Raw genomic sequence first — 19,957 nt, forward strand, 5'->3', positions numbered from 1 at the left:
AAGGGACCAAAGACCAAGGTTGTGATACCAATTGTAATGAAGGAAGTTGAGAGGAGAGAATGAGTAGAAGAGAGAGAAAGAGGGAAAGACAAGGAGGGAGAAAGAGGGAAAGACGAGGAGAGAGAAAAAGGGAAAGACAAGGAGGGAGAAAGACTAGGAGAATGAGTAGAAGAGAGAGAAAGAGGGGAAGAAGAGAAGGGAGAAAGACTAGAAGAGATAGAATACCAAGAAGAGGAGAGAGAAGGTAGGAGAAGCCACGAAAGCTGAAGGAGAAGAAGATGAAGATGGAAGGGTATTCATATTAAGTGATCATGCAAAAATGAAATCCCGTACGTCTTATATACTTGGCCGTGTAGCCAATATTTTCCCCTATTTTCCTTAAGTACTTATATTTTCCCTTCTTTACATTGTTTACAATTTTTTATAATATAGCACATTAGTTTAAATATAATCTTCATTTTTCTTAGGTTGTAGTTTTGGAATTTCCTAAATTCTTTCTATTTCTTGGCCTTGTGAATGTAGTCTTGTTATTACTTGTATACCTAGGCAACTCAATCTACTATTGTATTTGGGATGTGTGTCTTTGTCAGAAGTATCATTAATAATTATTTTTAATACCTTTGCAAGATTGAATTTAAAAAGTATATTTTTGAATTGCTAAGTTCCATTTTAGAAGCCAACCTTGTGGATGAGATTTAATCATATTAAGGGTTGATTATATGTTTTGACATTTAAGGATGCAACCCTTGTAATGACTAAGCAATGCTAGGTGTTCTTTTTGGTTTTTGAGTAATTAGATTCTAGTTTTTGGTTGTCCTTGCTTGATTTTCCATTATTGTTTCAAGTTTCATGAATTTGAGTACTTTGAGAGCATCCAAAAGTTAATAGAGTGGTGCAATATTGTGTAGGCAACATGGCATCATGGTACCCTTGCATGGCACTACTCATGCACATGTCACAAGTGACAATCAACCATGAAATCTTTGCCATGATCGTACTCTATCCTCATTCTGTGCCCCACATATTGCGATATGCATCCTCTCATTTTCAACACTAACTTTATGCATTTTTATACTCTGTACCCTCACCATAATCCTTCTCTCTTAGCTCACATATCTCATCCCACTTGACCTCCACTTCTCTCATGCCACTAATACAACCATATCATGTCTTACACTTAGCTTAAAAACAAGAGGAAGGAAGTAGCTCAAAAGGAAGAATGATCATTGAAAAAAATGTGTACTCATTGTTAATGAGCCTAGATTAAAGATGGACCTTACAACCTATAAGGAAAAGCATGAATGTGTTCTATTGTTGTGTTGGATGAACAAAACTCCAACGATGAAGCTTTAGGCAATAACTGTTGTGAACTACCTAAATACAAAGGAAACATGCTTTGCATATAATCAAATAGAGAATGCAATGTGTGAATCTTCATATGGCGATATGGAAAATTATAATTCCCTCCACAAGCCCTATATGAGTTTGAGAGCTAGATCTCAACTCTCTTCCAATTTCTAAGTGCTTGTTTAGGACCTTAATGGGGATGCATTGAGCACTGTAGTGTGCTCTCTAATCTTCAAACCCTTCTAGCTAGCAATTAGATTTGGCATGATTGTGCATGCTTCCATTCCCCCCTTTGCAACTTAGATTTCACATTTGTTTAATCTCTTGGACCCTATTGGAACTTGGTTGAACACTTGTGACGCCCTCCAACATTTCCTGGTTTTACTTGGCTCCTTCCTTGAGGTGAAATACCTCAGCCATTAACTATGGAATATTGCAAGCCTATTGTAAACACTCCAAGAGAGCATATATTGAGCTTCTCATTTCTTATATGATGCATGTGGAGCTTGGCATTGATACCTAGATGTTGTGGAAATATATTGGGGTTCTTATTGGCTTCATTTGAGTTCAAATAGCTCAATTTGTGCAGGGGTTTACTATTGTATATTGTTTGGGCAACAAGATTTTAATTGGGAAGCTTATGCCTATTTAGGTTGAATGACATTTGGGTATACTATGTGGATATATTGATATGTAGCATTATTGCTTGGACCTGCATATGGGAATGGAATGCTTTGGCACTTGACTTTGAGCTACATTTGATGTCTTGGAGCTTTGGTCATATGCTTTAGTTTCTTTAGTTATTGACATTATATTGAAGACTTATTGGGTTTTATGCTCTCATATGTATTGGTTGATGCCTTTGGGCACCTGGATGTTATATACTTGATGTATAAGCCTTGCTTTGCTCTTTTAAACTTTGAATATGATTCAATGGATGCACTTTGAAATATTTACATTTACTTGGATACTTTGCATTAGAACTTTGGATCTTTTGTGTAGTTGAGCTTTGCTTATTGAGATAGTTTGACTCTTGCCTTATATACATGCTCTTTTAGATGGTCTTGGATGTAGTTACACTTGTTAGTGGGCTGATTTGATTTTACATCCTTTAGACATTGGTACTTACCTCTATTAGTAGTATCTTAGTGATGTATGCATGCTTCTTGGTTATGTATTGAGCTTCATTACTCTTTGCTCTCAGTCAATTGTGTATTTGACGGATCTCTACACTTGATCTTGAGATCTCTTGTATACACAATGTCTATACCTATGGGATATATTGTTTATTAACACTTTCAATTTATGACAAGCTTTAGTACTAGTTGTATGCCTATTCACTACCAGTTGCTCTTATATATCCTAGTAGTTGCCCATATATTCTTGGCGGTGGAAGATTGGTACTTCTTGATTATTTGGCCACATTGGTCTTGATCAAACTACTACATTTATTACAACAATATTGTAACTATAGTTTTCAACATTCTTTTTGAGAGCAAACAGATTGTCTTGGCACTCTTTTGCTTGCAATTTGTGGATAGCTCTAGTGCTTTCTCTTTTTCCTGCCCTTTTGGATCAATTTTGGGAATGTTTTGCTAGATTTACAGTAGCTCATACTCTTGTCATTTGTAGATATTTGCAAGCATTATGACAAGGGCATCCTCTAATAGAGCTATTTTCAATATTGAAAAGCTTGATGGTAATAGCTTCTAATATTGAATGATGCAAATATGGCAAGTCCTTGTGCAAAAGAGGCAGGTTAAGCCATTAAAGCAAGAAGGCATAAAGCCTGTAAGTCCACTATCATTTTGTCATTATCGAGGTAGGCGTATTTTAAAATTATTGACAATGAGGGTGATATCTATGAGTTATGGAAAAAGTTTTGTGATCTTTATAGTAAGCACAATCCTGCCTCTTAGTTATACTAGTTGGAAAAACTTGTGGACCTTTGCATGGAGGCTATACCTATGTCTACTCACTTAAATGAGTTTAATTCTATTTTCAACTGGCTTGTTTCATAGGAAATCAAGTTTGAGGATAATATCAAGTCTTGTTCTTGGTTGTCACACTACTTGAGTCATGAGACACTTTTCATAGTGCTATGTGTGCTCATCCCCCTAAGGGTGGTTTTAAATATAATGATGTAGAGAGTGCTCTACTGACAAAATAGGTAAACATGAAGAATATTGATGCAGCCCACACTTCTCATGCATTGGTTGTTAGTTGCAAAAATGATGGAAATTAAATGTGGTAGAGATTCATAGTCCAACAGGAGCAAGTCTCAATCTCATGGACGGTCTCATATAATTTCAACGAAAATAAGTCCTCTTTGACATGTCATTATTGTGGGCATTAGGGTCATATTTGGTCTTAGTCCCATAGGCATTGGAGATGTTACACTATACTTTGCGTCAAGTAGCTCTTTTATTTTGTATAATGTATTTCATGTACCACCTTTGACCAAAAGCCTACTCTCTATTGGATATTGCATGGTGCAAGTTATCATGTCGCTTTTGGTGATTTTGCATAGAAGGTTGCATGTGCTCATTTGGCTTTTCTCAAGGAGCCAAGACTAGCAACCTCTATCCTTTGTTTGTATCTAGGTCTATTGACCATGTTTTAATTGTGATCGATTTAGCATGTCTATCTTTATGGCATCGTCACCTTGGGCACATGTCTTTCAAAGGAATGAAAGTCTTGACTTGTTTGAAATATCTTGTGCCTCTTGATTACTTGCATTTTGATTCATGTGATCATTCTCTTTATGGCAAGTGGACTCATAATTCACATAAGAAGTTTGATCCTACGTGCATGGGTGAGCCTCTAGCTCTTGTACATTTCAATGTATGTGGCTCCATGCCATATCACTCATTGGGTAGTGCGGAGTATTTTGTGAAATTCATTGATGAATACTTACATAATTTTTGGGCTTATCCAATTAGGCCAAAATTGGATGTATTACCTACCTTTCAACATTGGCTTGCTCTTATTGAGAACCAATTTGGGTATAGGCTAAGTTGCCTATGGTCTAATAATGGGAATGAGTATGCCTCTAAGTCTTTTGAGTAGTATGTGATGAGAGAGCTATTAAGTGTCAATTGAGTGCCCTATATAACCCACCGTAGAATGGTATTACAGAGCGCATGAAGATGATTATTCAGGAAAGGGTCCGTATGCTTAGTCATGTAGGGTTACCATAGTATTTTTGGGTTAAAGGAAATTACTACTATTGCACATCTCATTAATAGATCCCAATGTAGTACTATTGATTGTTAGGTTACCAAGGAGGTATGGTCTAGACAACCTCCCTAATATATGCATCTTAGAGTCTTTGGATGTGAGGCTTTTTGCCATGTACCCAAAGACAAACACAATAAGATGGATCCTAAATTAGTGAAATGTATATTTCTTGGTTATGGGGACATAGGTGAGATGGGCTATCAGCTATGGGATCCATAAGATCAGAAGTTCATTTGTAGCTATGATGTGATTTTCCATGAGGAGAAGATGCATAAGTATCTTGAGCCGGTAGTTGAGGCATGTAGGGTGGTCTTTTAGAAGGAGCCTCTTATTACAATATAGCCAAATAGACAACCTATTATTGATAATGTAGTGGCCTAGGATCCACCTATTGTATAGGATCATGCTATTAGATAGAGAGGACATGTTGTACAGGCCCCAGAGCTAACTTTGAGAGATGTAGAGATTTACATCCTCCTAATTGTTATGAGCCTTCTATGGATTATGCATGGTATTAGACTTTGGTGAGGTACTTACTTGTGAAGGAAGCTATGCATAGAGGTGATTCTCATTCTTGGGAGAGGGTGATGTAGTTTGAGTTTGATTTGTTGTAGAAAAGATTTACATGGGACTTCATTTCCTTGCTTGATGGGAAACCTACATTGCCATGCAAGTGGGTGTACAAGCTAGAGTATCCATGTTCACCCTAAGTTAGTACATAGGGCTAGATTAGTTGCAAAGGGTTCTAAGTAGGAGCATGGTGTTGACTTCAATGAAGTCTTTTCTCCTATAGTTAAGATGATTACCCTATGCTTGGTCTTGGCCTTGATTGCTTAGTTAGATTTGGATCTTTATGAGATGCATGTAAAGATAGCTTTCTTATATGGGGACTTGCATAGTGAGATTTATAGTTGCAACCTAAGGGTTCTACAAAGCAAGGTGGGGAACACCTAGTGTGCAAATTAAAGAAGAGTCTTTATGGGCTTATAAGCAAGCAACTAGGGAGTGGTACCACAAGTTTGATGCTTTTATGCATTCACAAGGGTATTCCCATAGTGTTATGGATTTGTGTTTATATAAGAAGAAGGCTCATAATGGTAGCCTTATTATCTTGGTGCTTTACGTTGATAATATGCTTAAGAAAGACAGGGAACACCTAGTATGTAAATTGAAGAAGAGTCTTTATGGGCTTAAGCAAGCAACTAGGGAGTGGTACCATAAGTTTGATGCTTTTATGCATTTTCAAAGGGTATTCCCATAGTGGTATGAATCTATGTTTATACAAGAAGAAGGCCCATAATGGTAGCCTTATTATCTTGGTACTTTATGTTGATAATATACTTATAGTCGTGAGTGCTCATGCTAAGATGGATGCTTTCAAGACTCACCTCAAGAAGATCTTCTAAATGAAGGGATAGGCCTCATATATACTTGGTATATGTATTTTATATACAAGATGGTAAGACTATTGATTTTTTGAGATGGCAAGCTCAACACGTGAGAATATAAATGATGGACTACATGGCTAGAGGGATCCACACATCTATATTTAGCACGTCGATAGTCATTATGATCCTCACATAGCCATTGAATTATCACTTATTATATTTAGTTTTTTCTATCTATCTACATCTGGCATAGTAATAGCGTCAGCCGATTAGTATAGTCAGTTATGCATTGTTAGACTTTGTAGGCCACTTTTCTTTATGCTATATTTTATCTATACTCTTTGTGTACACTATATTATGTGTGGAATAAGAAGAAGAAAATAGTAAGAAAATGTTTTGGCCTCTATCTCTCTTCTTGTGTCATTGAGTGAGCTTCCTCTTATGTGTATGGTATGTGTTTGGCATGGTAGCTCAAGCAAGTTCCCCTCCCCCCCCCTACCACACGGTTCTTGACATGGTATTAAAGCGGCGTCATTGAGAGAGGCTAGTTTTGAAGGTTGAAATAAAGGCGAAGAAGCAAGGATTCAAGCAAGCAAGAAATTTGTAAGAAGCTCTTCCATTCTTTCACTCTTTCTCTTGGATAGTGCATGTGGAGGCACTGAAAGCAGAGTAGAGTAAAAATCTTAGATTGCAGTGAGATTTATTATACAACAAAATCACTGTATATTCTATACACAAGCCCTAAAGGACTTGTTCACTATTTTTTAAGGCATGTGAGGCTATTTCATACATTGTTTTAGAGCCGCAAGGTTGGGGATAGCAGTTCCAGGGTATACTGTGATTTTGACTGTATCGATCGAAAGTGGATGCATAGGTTGCAAATTTTGGATCTGTAATTCTTGAGGTGTTTGCTAGTAAGCAAATATAAGCTTTATCTACAAAAATATTGTAGATTATATGTATTATTGAGCAGTCACAATGAAGAATGTTGCTTGGTGTATTAATGTGCAATTGTTGTAAAAGGTTGTAAAAGACTTGTTGCTGTTTTGTATCATTTTTGTGATAATGGTATAGAAAAGTGGAAATCCCATCATTGAGAAGTTGGACAAGAATAACTATTTTTTCATGGAAGTTTCGTGTGATAAACTTCCTAATTGGAAATGGCCTTTATGAGTTCGTTTTAGGTGAAAAAAAGGAGCTAGAGAGCTAAGTATCCTTGTGAGTGCATATGAATTAAAGGTGTGGAAAGAATGGAATACAAAAGACAAAAATGTGCTGTATTGGTTATTTGTAGTCATTGATAATACTATGTTGGGACATATTGAGAATATACAAACTTCACATGCAGCTTGGACAATTTTTGAGAATATATTTTCAGTAAACACAAATGCACAAAAGATTCAACTCAAGCAAGTGTTGAATATCTTGAAGAAAGGGAAAATGCATGTCAATGAGTATATTTTGAAGGTGGGGAGCATTGCAGATGCTTTAGTAGAGATTGATGCAATGTCTAATGATGATGATTTGGTTTTATCTACTTTGGGTGGCCTTAATAATGAGAAGGCTTGGAAATCATTTGTTACTTTCGTATATGTACGGAAGCCATTTTCAGATTTTGATGAGTGAGTCTCTCTCATACCGAAAAGATCATCATGCAAGGTGACTCATTTGAAAGAAATGGTATAGGGCCAAGATTTTTACTCAAGTTCAAGAAGGTGACGTAGTAGATCCTCTTCGAGAGGCCATGGGATATGGTCGTGATAACCAACAAAATAGTTTAAATTAGCAATTTGGTGAAATGCATGTTTTAGGAAGCTGTGGAAACTTTAGAGATAGGGGGAGATCTAAAGGAAGAGATGGATGGTACAACAAAGGATCTAGAAATTCTCCTATTGTTTGCCATTATTGTGGCAAAATATGTCATATTGCAGCCCATTGTTATGCTAAAAAGGATGATATCCACTGTGGTAAATTGCAACAAGGAAGCTATGCATCATCTTCATGACGACAAAATGAAGTAAAAAATGAGTGTTTATTTGTTATGCAACATATGATGAATGCTATTACAGGAAAGGGGACACATGATAATGTATGATATGTCAATTCAGGTGCATCTAATCATATGATTAGTCATGTTGAATGGTTTGGAGAGATGCATAACTTACAAAATACATGTTATGTGTAGATGGGTGATGACTCATGCTACCCAATTTTACACATTGGAAAGGTTCCCTTGTCTTTGCATGATGGCCAAATAAAGAGTCTGTGAGATGTATTACATGTGCCATCAATGACAAATAATTTAGTGTTTATTGGCCAAATGGTAAGGTAAGGGTTACAGATTTGATTTAATACAAAAGGTTATTTGATAAAAGACTTTAATGATAAGTGTAAGTTGGTCACAAAAGGAAGTAAAGTTGGCTACATGTTCACTTTAGATGCTCGAATTTCTGCGATGAATGCTTTATATATGCTAAAGGAAAAGGAGTGGTTGCAGACATTGAAATATTACATAAATGTATTAGACATGTAAATTTGCAAATGCTAAAATTAATGCAATCCAAAGGATTGGTTGTGGAGTTGCTTGCTTTTAGAGTTGCAGAATTTTATAAAGTGTGTGAAGCATGATAGTGTGTGTGGTAATAAGCAGGCAAGACAACCCTTTTCGCATGATAGAGATGTGAGTAGAAATATACTTGATGTTATGTATACAGATGTTTGGGGGCCCACACAGAATCTATCTCTTGGTGGCAACAAATACTTTATCACATTTATTGATGATTGTTCAAGGAAGCTATGGGTATATTTTATGAGGAAAAGAGTGATGTATTTGAGTACTTCAAATATTTCAAGGTGGTTGTTGAAATAGAAACAAGCTTGAAAGTTAAGTACTTGAGATCATATGGAGGGGGAGAGTACATCTCTAATGAGTTTAGTGGCTTCTTGAGGTCTCATGGGATAAAGAGATAGTTTATATGTAGATATACCCCATAGCAAAATGGGTTGCCAAAAGAAAACATAGACATATTGTAGAAGTTGCATTGGCATTGATGGCTGAAAAGAATAATCCAAAACATTTTTGGTCTGAAGCTGTTTATACTGCTATCTATATTATGAACATAACTCCCATAGCTACAATTCATGGGATGACCCTTGAAGAATGCTTTACAGGCAAGAAGCGGGATATGTCACACTTAATAGCATTTAGTTGTATTGCATATTTTCATGTGCCAGACGAGTTGCAGAAGAAGCTTGATCCAAAGGCTAAAAAATATATTTTGATTGGATACTCTTTAGAGCAGAAAGGGTATCATTGTTATAACCCTATCACAGACAAGTTTAGAGTAAGTAGGGATGTTATTTTTAACGAGACAAGCAGTTAGTATATGTATCTATTGGTGATGTATTAGATGATAATAGTGATCATGATAGCTATGTGTAGAAAGAGAAGCAAGAATCACAGAGCCTTACTAGACCAAAAACATCATTTAGTACTATACCTACAGTTAGCCCTTGGTAAGGAGTAGTCTCACATCTTCATGTGGATCTACAAGTATTTTAAGTAAAGATAAAGGAAATAAGAAAGTATTGGATGATAATGATGCATCTACTAGTCTTTTGGGCTTTAATGGAGATTCTAGTGGTTTAGAGAGTTTGGATGATGAGCTTGGTATCCCTTTAATCAAGACACCAGGTGTACAGAGAGCACATAGTAATGTAAAGGTTCCACTAAGTGATCCAGTGGTATGCAAGTCTAGCAAGGTCAGATACCCTATTAAAAGATTTGGTTTTGAAGGTTATGTAGCTCATCATTTTGCTTATACGATGAAGATAGTTGAGGATGTTGAGGCCACTTATTTTGATGATGCTTATATGGTGAAGGTAGTTGAGGATGTTGAGCCCACTTGTTTTGAGGATGTTATTGGTCATGCTCATTGGGATACAACAATGGATGAGGAGATGACTGCATTAGAAGCCAACAAGACTTGGGATTGGGTACCCTTGACTAAGGGCAAGAAATCTACTGGTTGTAAGTGGGTTTACATTATCAAGTATAATGTAGATGGTTTAGTTAGCATGTATAAGGCTATGCTCAAACATATGATATAGATTATGAAGAGACATTTAGTCTAGTTACTAGGATGGCAATTGATAGATGTGTGATTGCTTTGAAAGCAGCAAAAAATTGGAGTTGTAGAAAATGGATGTCAAGAATGCCTTCTTGCCTTGCTAACCCCGATAAAGTGAAAAGAAAGCAAATAAAAAAGATATAGGACAAAGTGGAAAAAGATGGCCTAATAGAAAAACATGAGGAAAAGGGCCAAAAGCACAAGAAGAAAACTCAAAGATCCAAGGCAAGTGCAAAGGGGCAATGCACATTTTAAATATAAAAGTGCACCCTAGATCCTTCAAGTAAAATAGATTTAGGCTCCCTCCTGTGCAATTTGTAAACGTAGATGGGCATGTGTGAAGAAAAAATGTAAATAGGAAAGGAATAGAGAAAGAGGACCTAGGCTAAAATGGTCAGTAGTCATGTAAAAAAGAGATAGGTACCCAAGAGGAGTAGGTCATGTATAAAAAGGCACAAAGTGAATGAACAAGCTCATTCTTGTATGTGGCCAAAACTAGCTCTCTTCTTCTTCTTCTTGCTTGTGCTTGTGCTTGCACTTGAGAGAGGGAGTGAGAGAGTGAGTGTATGACGTTGAGGGACCATGGTGGAGAAGCTCCCCATCTTCTCCTCTCTTCTTCTTCTCTTTTTTTTTCTTCTCTAGTCTCATGCTTGTTGGCAATGGAGCTTGGAGCTTGGAGCTTGAGAATCGAGCTTGCACCTTGGATTGTGGAGCTACTAGAGAGCTTGAGGGAGGAGGCAACTCGATCAGGCATGAAGGTAAGCTCATTACACTCATATGTGTGAGAGTGCACACGGATATGTGAGAGGTAGCCATTGCACTTGGCTTGAAACATTTGAAACAATAAGCGGTTCGTGGGTCTTGGTGGTTGAGCAAGAAGCTCCCACATTTTGGTTCCGTTGCTGGGACAACATATTTAAGCTTGAGTGCTTGCGCATCCTAAATTGAGCGACGAAGTAGGAGTTCAACTTTGGCTTTAGGTAGGAAGCAAGGGAGTCAAAGGCTATTCGATTTCTTTTGTGGATTAGTTTAGGTTTAGGAAGCTTTCTATGCATTGGTTAGAGTAGAAGTTGTGCATTTTGATCAGATTTGAGGCATTAAGGTTTGGAAAATAAGAAAAAAAAGAAAAAGATAACTCTTTGGATAACCAAGATATAGGGAAACAGGGAAAGAAAGAAAATAATACAGCGCAGCATTCCAAGAATTCTTCTCATGAAGCAAGCACAACTCATGAGTGCAAGGTTGTAATGTATAAGCATCAGAGTAGTGCATAGCATCATCATGGCACATAGGACACAATTGAGAGCACATAGACTCTCCAAAGTCAATCATAGAAGAAGGGCCAGCATCTTGGACACATGTTAAATGGGGTCCCAAGATAGTATGCGGCCTCAGCGAAGTGGAATACTGACATAAAACTATAGCATCAACCATAAAACGCATTGAATGCACATCAAGAGGCTTGAGAGATGTCTGTGTCTCATAAAAGATAGCATGACGGCTGCGTATAATCTACTGGGCATCCAAATCCCATAACTTTTAAGTTTGAAAGTCACCATCTCCATAACCAAGGAGGTTACATTTGCATGACATAGGCATATCTGGCACATATACAAATGCCTGGTAGCCAAACATCCTTAAGTAATCATAGGAGGGTCTCATGCCACTCCATGCCTCGTGTGGTGTAATACCATCCAAATTTAGACACGACGTCCTATTAAGCAAGTAGATTGCCGCCATAAGGGCCTTAGCCTAAAAGCCATAAGATTACCTAGCTGTGGTAAGCATAGAAGCAACCTTTGCCTGTAGAGTCAGACACATGCCATGAGCGATCCCATAATACCATGGGCATAGGAAATCATAGTTAGACTGTTGACAATAGGACTGAAAGTTGGGAGAGATAGCATGACTCTCATAATCCATTTGGAAGCACACCTAGGCCTACAACTAGCAAAATCCATAAACCTGTCAAGCATAACTATGGTATCCTCAATCTGTACCATCAATCTGTACCAAGGCAAAAGCCTAAACACACTGGGTAGCATGATCCACAAAGGTCATAAAGTATGACACTCCACCAAGTGATTGGGAAGGGATTGGTCCATATAGTGCACAATGGACAAGATTTAGAGGATCATGCCTCTCATGATCGCCATGAGCTTAAGGGCCTCTGCAAGGACCATAAGAACAATCAGGGCAAGCATCAAGATCTGCATGTGACATGTTGAGATATCGAGCTCCACTCGTGATACGCCAGGGTGACCGTTGTATATTTATGTCACCGACTTGTCAGTTGCAGACGCGGTTGGTACACCGCCCATGAATAATAGCTACATGATAGCTATCCTTATCTACTCTAGTTCGTGGCTCAGTTAGTATGCCACCTTAGTTAGTTGAGTTTGGTTTGAGACCCATATATAGGGTTCTTCTATTTCTTTGTACTTGAGTTTTTTTGGCTTACACAACTAAGAAGAGGAAAACTGTTTTCAGCCTCCACCCTTGTGTGTCTTCCCCCATTGTGCAAGCAAGAAAGCTTCAAGCGAGACTCCTTCCTTCTCTCCCACAATCTTGACATGGTATCAGAGCCTTGTTCGTGGTAAGGAGCTCAAGAAAGCAAGCCAAGCTCGCGGTGGTCTGGTAAGAGGAGCAGTGTTGCTTTCATTTCCTGTTTTGGGAGCAGATCTCTACAGGTAGCACAGCCGGAAATTGCAGGAGTGCATTGTCTCAGGTTGAGACGCCCTTCGCGGTGAAGCAAGAGGGCAGTATATGCTGCGGGACGGGGCTTTAGCCCTTGGCGACCTTGTTTTTTTGATTTGAGGCCATTTCGGGGCCTGTTTTGTAGACGGAAGTTTTCTGCACGCACTCAAGAAAAGGCTCAGTTTTATGCTGTGCGACCACTGTTCTACAGGTCGGTGAAAAGTTATTGTAGAAATTGCATCGTATGCTTGTGCGCAGAGACATTGGGAGTTTCAGAATCATCCTTGGTTCCTGTTTATGCAAAATCGTCACTAGGAAGTGACTGTGTGGTCAAATACCACTTTCGCCAGTTTTGCAGATTTGCCCTTGTGAGGGTGAAGCTGTGTTTTTTGCAGTGACAGAATTTCTTGCAGTATTCTGTAATGGCGTCTGATTCTCTTTCACAGATTGTCACTGAAAAGCTTGACAAGAACAACTTCCAGGCATGGAAGTTTAGAATGACGAATTTCCTTATGGGAAAAGGATATTGGGAATTTGTTGCAGGAAATGAAGAAGAACCAGTTCTTCCTGATGTTCCCAATCAACAACAAATGCAGGCATTTAAAACATGGCATGAGAGAGCCAGGAAAGTTATGTATTGGCTGTCTATCAGTATTTCAGACTCTATGATTGTGCATATTCAGGATGCAAGTACGCCAAAGGAGGCATGGGATACTTTGTCAAAAATGTATAGCACAAATACGCAAGCCAGGAAAATGCAGCTCAAGCAAGAGTTGCATAATGTGCAAAGAGAAAGTATGAGCATCAACGACTACCACATGAAGGTGAAGAAGATTGCAGATGCACTTGCTTCCATTGGGTCGCCAGTGGAAGATGATGATTTAGTTTCCGTGACCTTGAATGGTCTAGGAAAGGATTATGCACAGTTTCGGACATCCATTTCAGTTCGTGAAAGATTTCCTGATTTTGAGGAGTTGATTGCTCTTCTAATTTCTGAGGAACAGAGAAATGGTGGTGCATCTTCTTCAGGAGGAACTTCAAAAGAAGCTGTCTTCTACTCAAATGCTGGAAGAGGTAGAGGCAGAGGTAGAGGAGGCCGATTTGGAGGCCGTGGCAGAAATCAGAATATGCAGCAAACTCAAGAAAACCAGTCCTATGGAGGAGGACGTGGTAACTCTAGAGGCAGGGGGAGCCAAAGAGGTCGTGGTGGATGGCAAAGAGGCCAAAATGCAAACAGTAATGTTGAATGCTACTACTGTGGTAAAATGGGTCATATGGCTAAAGACTGCTATAAAAAGCAGAATGACATCATGAATGGAAAACTGCAACAAGGGAATTATGCATCTTCTAGTAGACAGGGTGATGACAGAAATGAGCATTTGTTCATGGTGCAGCACATGAACAATTCTATGACAAGTGCAGAAGAAAGCAATGATGTATGGTATGTTGACTCAGGTGCATCAAACAACATGACAGGTCATGCAGAATGGATGGAGGATGCAAGGAAAATGGAAAAACCAGGATTTGTGGAGACTGGTGATGAGACTGCACATCCTATTGTGCAGATTGGAAAAATTCCCTTGTCTATGCAGGGTGGGAAAAAGAAATACCTGTCCGATGTATTTCATGTCCCGAATATCACCAAGAATCTGGTTTCAGTTGGTCAAATGGTTGAACAGGGCTTGCAGGTCAGATTTAATACTCATGGATGCTTTGTTGAGGATATGAAAAATAAAGGTCGCTTGATAGCAAAAGGAAAGAAGAAGGGCAGAATGTTTACATTGGATGCAGACATGTCTGAATTGAGTGCAGCAATGTTTGCACATGGGACCAGTGTAGTTGCAGATATTGATATCTGGCATAAACGCATTGGTCATGTTAATGTACAGCGACTTAAATCAATGCAGGCCCAAAATATTGTTGCAGGATTGCCCAAATTCAAGGTTGCAGAAATGCATAAGGTATGTGAAGCCTGTCAGTTTGGAAAACATGCAAGGAAACCATTTCCTAGACATGTTCAAGAGAGTGAGAAGCCATTGGAATTAATTCACTCTGATGTGTGGACAACTAAAGCTGCATCTCTTGGAGGCTGTCATTATTTTGTCAGTTTTATTGATGACTATAGCAGAAAAGTTTGGGTGTATTTTATGAAAAAGAAAAGTGAAGTTTTTGGGCATTTCAAAACTCTTAAAGCTATGGTTGAAAAAGAAATAGGCTTGCAGATAAAATGCCTAAGGTCAGATGGAGGGGGAGAGTACCTCTCAAATGAGTTTGCAAAGTTCTTGCAGGAGCATGGCATAAAGCAGCAATATTCATGCAGTTATACCCCACAACAAAATGGAATTGCAGAAAGGAAAAACAGGCATATTGGAGAGGTATCTCGTGCCATGCTCAATGAAAAAGACTTGCCAGATTTTTATTGGGCTGAAGCAGTTGCTACAGCAGTCTACATAATGAACAGGACTCCCACTGCAGCAATACATGGAATGACTCCAGAGGAGAGGTATACTGGTAGGAAACCAGATATTTCTCATTTGAAAATTTTTGGTTGCATTGCCTATGTACATGTGCCAGATGAGCTGAGATCCAAGTTGGATCCAAAAGCTGAGAAGTGCATCTTTATTGGTTACTCTCTGCAGCAAAAAGGGTATAGATGCTATAACCCTTCTACTCGTAAGTTTACAGTGAGCAGAGATGTTGTTTTTGATGAGATGAGTAGCTGGTATAAACCAGTAAATGTGATTGATGATGAAGATGCACAAAATGGTAATGCTACACAGAATTCACAGCAGCAGTCACAAAATATTAGTGGACCTGGAGCGTCCTCTAGCAGTGGTTCACATTCTTCGCCATGGACAGGCAGATTGAGATCAGGAGAATCTTCTCAAAGCAATGCAGATAGTGGTATGCAGGTATCACGAAAAGGAAAAGAGAAGGTTGATCAGCCCATGTTTGATGTGAATGCAGGTCACTCTTATGTGGATGGTGAATCCAGTGGCTCAGAACAGAGCATTGATGATGAGTTGGGTATTCCTTCTATTGTTACACCTGGAGTAAGGAAGACCAGGGATGTTTTGAGAGCACCTGGGAGTGAACCTACTTTGCGTAGGTCTACAAGAGCTAGGTATCCTGTGGATAGGCTGAAATATGATGGATTTACAGCCATTCACTATGCATATATGGTCAAAGTGATACAGGAACCAGAACCCACATCTTTTGAGCAAGCCATGGGAAGAGAAAAATGGGAGAAAGCGATGGATGAAGAAATGGATGCCTTGGAAGCAAATGCTACATGGGAGTTAGTACCTTTGCCTAAAGGTAAGAATGCAATTGGCTGTAAGTGGGTTTATAAGGTGAAGCACAATGCTGATGGTTCTGTGAACAGATACAAGGCAAGATTAGTAGTCAAGGGGTATGCACAAACATATGGCATTGACTATGAAGAAACATTTAGTCCGGTTGCAAGGATGGCAACCGTAAGAGCAGTCATTGCTATGGCTGCATCAAAGGGATGGTCTTTACATCAGATGGATGTAAAGAATGCCTTCTTGCATGGTGATTTGCAAGAAGAGGTCTATATGGAGCAGCCACCAGGTTATGTGCATGCTGTTCATCCTGAGTTTGTTTGCAGGTTGAAGAAAGCCTTGTATGGCTTGAAGCAAGCACCTAGAGCATGGTCTGACAAGATAGGACAGTATCTTGTCACTATTGGCTTTCAGATTTCCAAGGCAGATTTCTCACTTTATGTGAGAAAAACAGAGGAAGGTATTATGCTGCTTGTCATTTATGTTGATGATTTGATTATGATAGGTGACAGTGATGAAGATATCCTTCATGTGAAAATGCTATTGAAGCAGAAGTTTGAGATGAAGGATTTGGGAGAGCTGCGTTATTTCTTGGGCATTGAGGTGATTAGATCACCAAGTGGGATACAGCTCTTGCAGAGGCAGTATGGATTGGACATGCTGTCCAAATATGGGATGACAGGCTGTAAGCCTATTTCAGTTCCTTTGGAGCAAAATGTGAAGCTGAGCACAGATGCAGGTGAGCTTCTAGAAGACCCTACTATGTACAGACGCATAGTAGGAAGTTTGATTTATATGACTATTACCGGGCCAGATTTGAGCTATGCTGTTGGATTGGGAAGTCAGTTTATGCAGGCTCCAAGGAAACCACATTTGGATGCGGCTAGACGCATACTTAGGTATGTGAAGTCCACATTGCAGTATGGACTATTTTATGAGACTGGGGTTCAGATACAGTTGCATGGATACACTGATGCTGATTGGGCTGGTAGTATTTCTGATAGACGATCTACCAGTGGATATGTATTCTCTTTTGGGAGTGCTGCAGTCACTTGGAGCAGCAAGAAACAGCCTACAGTTGCCTTGTCGAGCACAGAGGCTGAGTACAGGGGTGCAGCAATGGCTGCATGTGAGGTAGCTTGGTTGCATAAGCTACTTTATGATATGCATCAGTCTACAGATGGGCCAGTTGTCATTTATTGTGACAACATGAGTAGTATACACTTGGCAAATAACCCAGTCTATCATGCTAGAACAAAGCACATTGAGGTGCATTATCACTATGTGCGAGAGAGGGTTTTACTAGGTCTTATTGATCTAGTTTATGTCAGCACAGAGGATCAGGTAGCTGACATATTCACGAAGGCATTGGGCGCAGAGAAGCTGCGCAAGTTCAGAGACCTGCTTGGTGTGCAGGAATTGGGATTGAGCTCGAGGGGGAGTGTTGAGATATCGAGCTCCACTCGTGATACGCCAGGGTGACCGTTGTATATTTATGTCACCGACTTGTCAGTTGCAGACGCGGTTGGTACACCGCCCATGAATAATAGCTACATGATAGCTATCCTTATCTACTCTAGTTCGTGGCTCAGTCAGTATGCCACCTTAGTTAGTTGAGTTTGGTTTGAGACCCATATATAGGGTTCTTCTATTTCTTTGTACTTGAGTTCTTTTGGCTTACACAACTAAGAAGAGGAAAACTGTTTTCAGCCTCCACCCTTGTGTGTCTTCCCCCATTGTGCAAGCAAGAAAGCTTCAAGCGAGACTCCTTCCTTCTCTCCCACAATCTTGACATGACATAGGAGGCAGCAATGAATAACGAGATAAGATCTCTATCTCTGTGTGGTGCATATGGCCTAGGTGATAATGCCATAACAATGCATGTGGTATTCGGATAGCTGCAACCATAGAATCTCCCACATGAGAGAGATGCACTAGGTAATGAGAACCAACTTCTGGCCAAAACCAAGCAACAACGATAGATCTTCCACGACCTATCCTGAAGAGAAACAATATATCTTGCATTATGCAATTGACTAACAAAAATCAAGCTCTTACTGAGCATGGAAACATGTAAAACATCCCTGAGCATAAGAGAAGTTCCATTAGGCAAAGCTAGGTGTCCCTTGTGCCAAGAATAGCATAAGTCTGCTCACAACACAAGTCAACGCATCCATCAAACTCCCTATATGCAAAGAACCATGCTCTATGCGGAGTAACATGACAAAATACTGAAGGATCCAAAAGCCAATCAAAGGCGTAGGCCATGTACCTCACCACTAGAAAGAGTGGTAATGCCTGCTGCATCGTTGACTCTCTACTCATGTTGAGTCCGTCTCTATCTCTACTGCTCTCTAATAGATCGAAATAATTTTCTTTTAACATGCCCAAGCTTTCCACGATGGAAGCATATAACATGTGTAACTGAAGAACATGTAGTAGACAACAAGGAATCCAAGTCATCATGAATAGGGCTATCCATAGCATCCACAGAGCTCAAGGAGTCGAGGGCTATCCCAACAAAGGGAACTTGCTCATAAAGATAATCTATAAGTACATTAGTGGTAGAAGCATGTTGCAAAGGCTCATGAAACCTCAATGGACAGGAGGACATAAAGGCATCAACCAAGGATGCAAAAGTTCCCACATGAAGAAGAATCGTAGCCAACTGCATGACATAACCAACCACAGTATGGTAAAGCATAAGAAATCTATCATAAGAGCATATGGTATTCAGCCATGAAATCGGCTCATAACCATAATGGTAAACATGACTCTGCAGTACATTAGGCCACATAGTAGCATCCAAGTCAATGCAAGACCAATAAGTGGCATAAGATCCTGTAATGGTCAAGCTCTAGGAGAAGCCCAAATACATGTACAATCATCCATACAATTGGTTTTGTAAGGTATATGACAATATACAATGTGCATAGATGGGTAAGCATACATAGCATCTGCTCTCTAACATGGACGGGAAACAATAGCCATAGAAGTTAGACGATAGAGGAGCAAGAAATCCATAACTATAGCCCAAGCATGGGGAAGTCCACTAATCAACCAAAAAGAACCCGCAAAGATCCAATAATCACTAAGCAATCAAAGCTCAATCAACCAACTGCTAAATAGTAGAGCAATCATTGCTCATACATGTAGAATCATCCACCAAACATCCAAGGTCGTAACGGAAAAAGCCAAATCAATGTCCAATTGATCCACAAAAGTCCTCAAATGCAAGTCTTTTCAAGCCCAAACATCTACCATACTGCAGCCGCGAACCCAAAAGCATAATCCAAGACATAAGCCCACATGGGTAGCTAGGCATAAGCAGTCATAAGTAGAATGCCAGTTGCAAATAAAAAATGATAGTGAAGCATAAAATTGAGCTCTACTTCTTGCTCAAAAGCATTCCGGGAGCAAAAAGAACCATGTGGCATCATCCAAATACATTAGTACATAACCCCACATAGCCGAGAGCTCCTTGTGACCAATAGGCATAGCCCAACTATAGCATAAATAGCTTCTGCCCTGAAGTTTTCAGCAGTAAATAAATGCCCAAAATTGAGCAAACAGTGGCTCAATCCAAGGTCAAAACCACAGGAAACCTTAGGCATACTTTCCCATATGTATAGGCACCAACCAGGCATAATCGGGCATCAAATGACCATGTATCATAAGCAAAAATGTAATGACAGGGGGCTGCCCTATCTTGGTCTACCTATGGACTATGTAAAACATTCAAAGACTGAGGAAATTTAGCCCTAAAAGCATCTCACATCATAGGCATACATTCCCCTAGCATTCGGGGAGCATTTGAGACCAATCGGGCAACCAATGTCAATGCCAAAGT

This window comes from Lygodium microphyllum, chromosome 20 (genome assembly GCF_053477565.2).
Source record: "Lygodium microphyllum isolate KBCC chromosome 20, Lygodium_microphyllum_v1.1.10, whole genome shotgun sequence".
Classification (NCBI taxonomy): domain Eukaryota; kingdom Viridiplantae; phylum Streptophyta; class Polypodiopsida; order Schizaeales; family Lygodiaceae; genus Lygodium; species Lygodium microphyllum.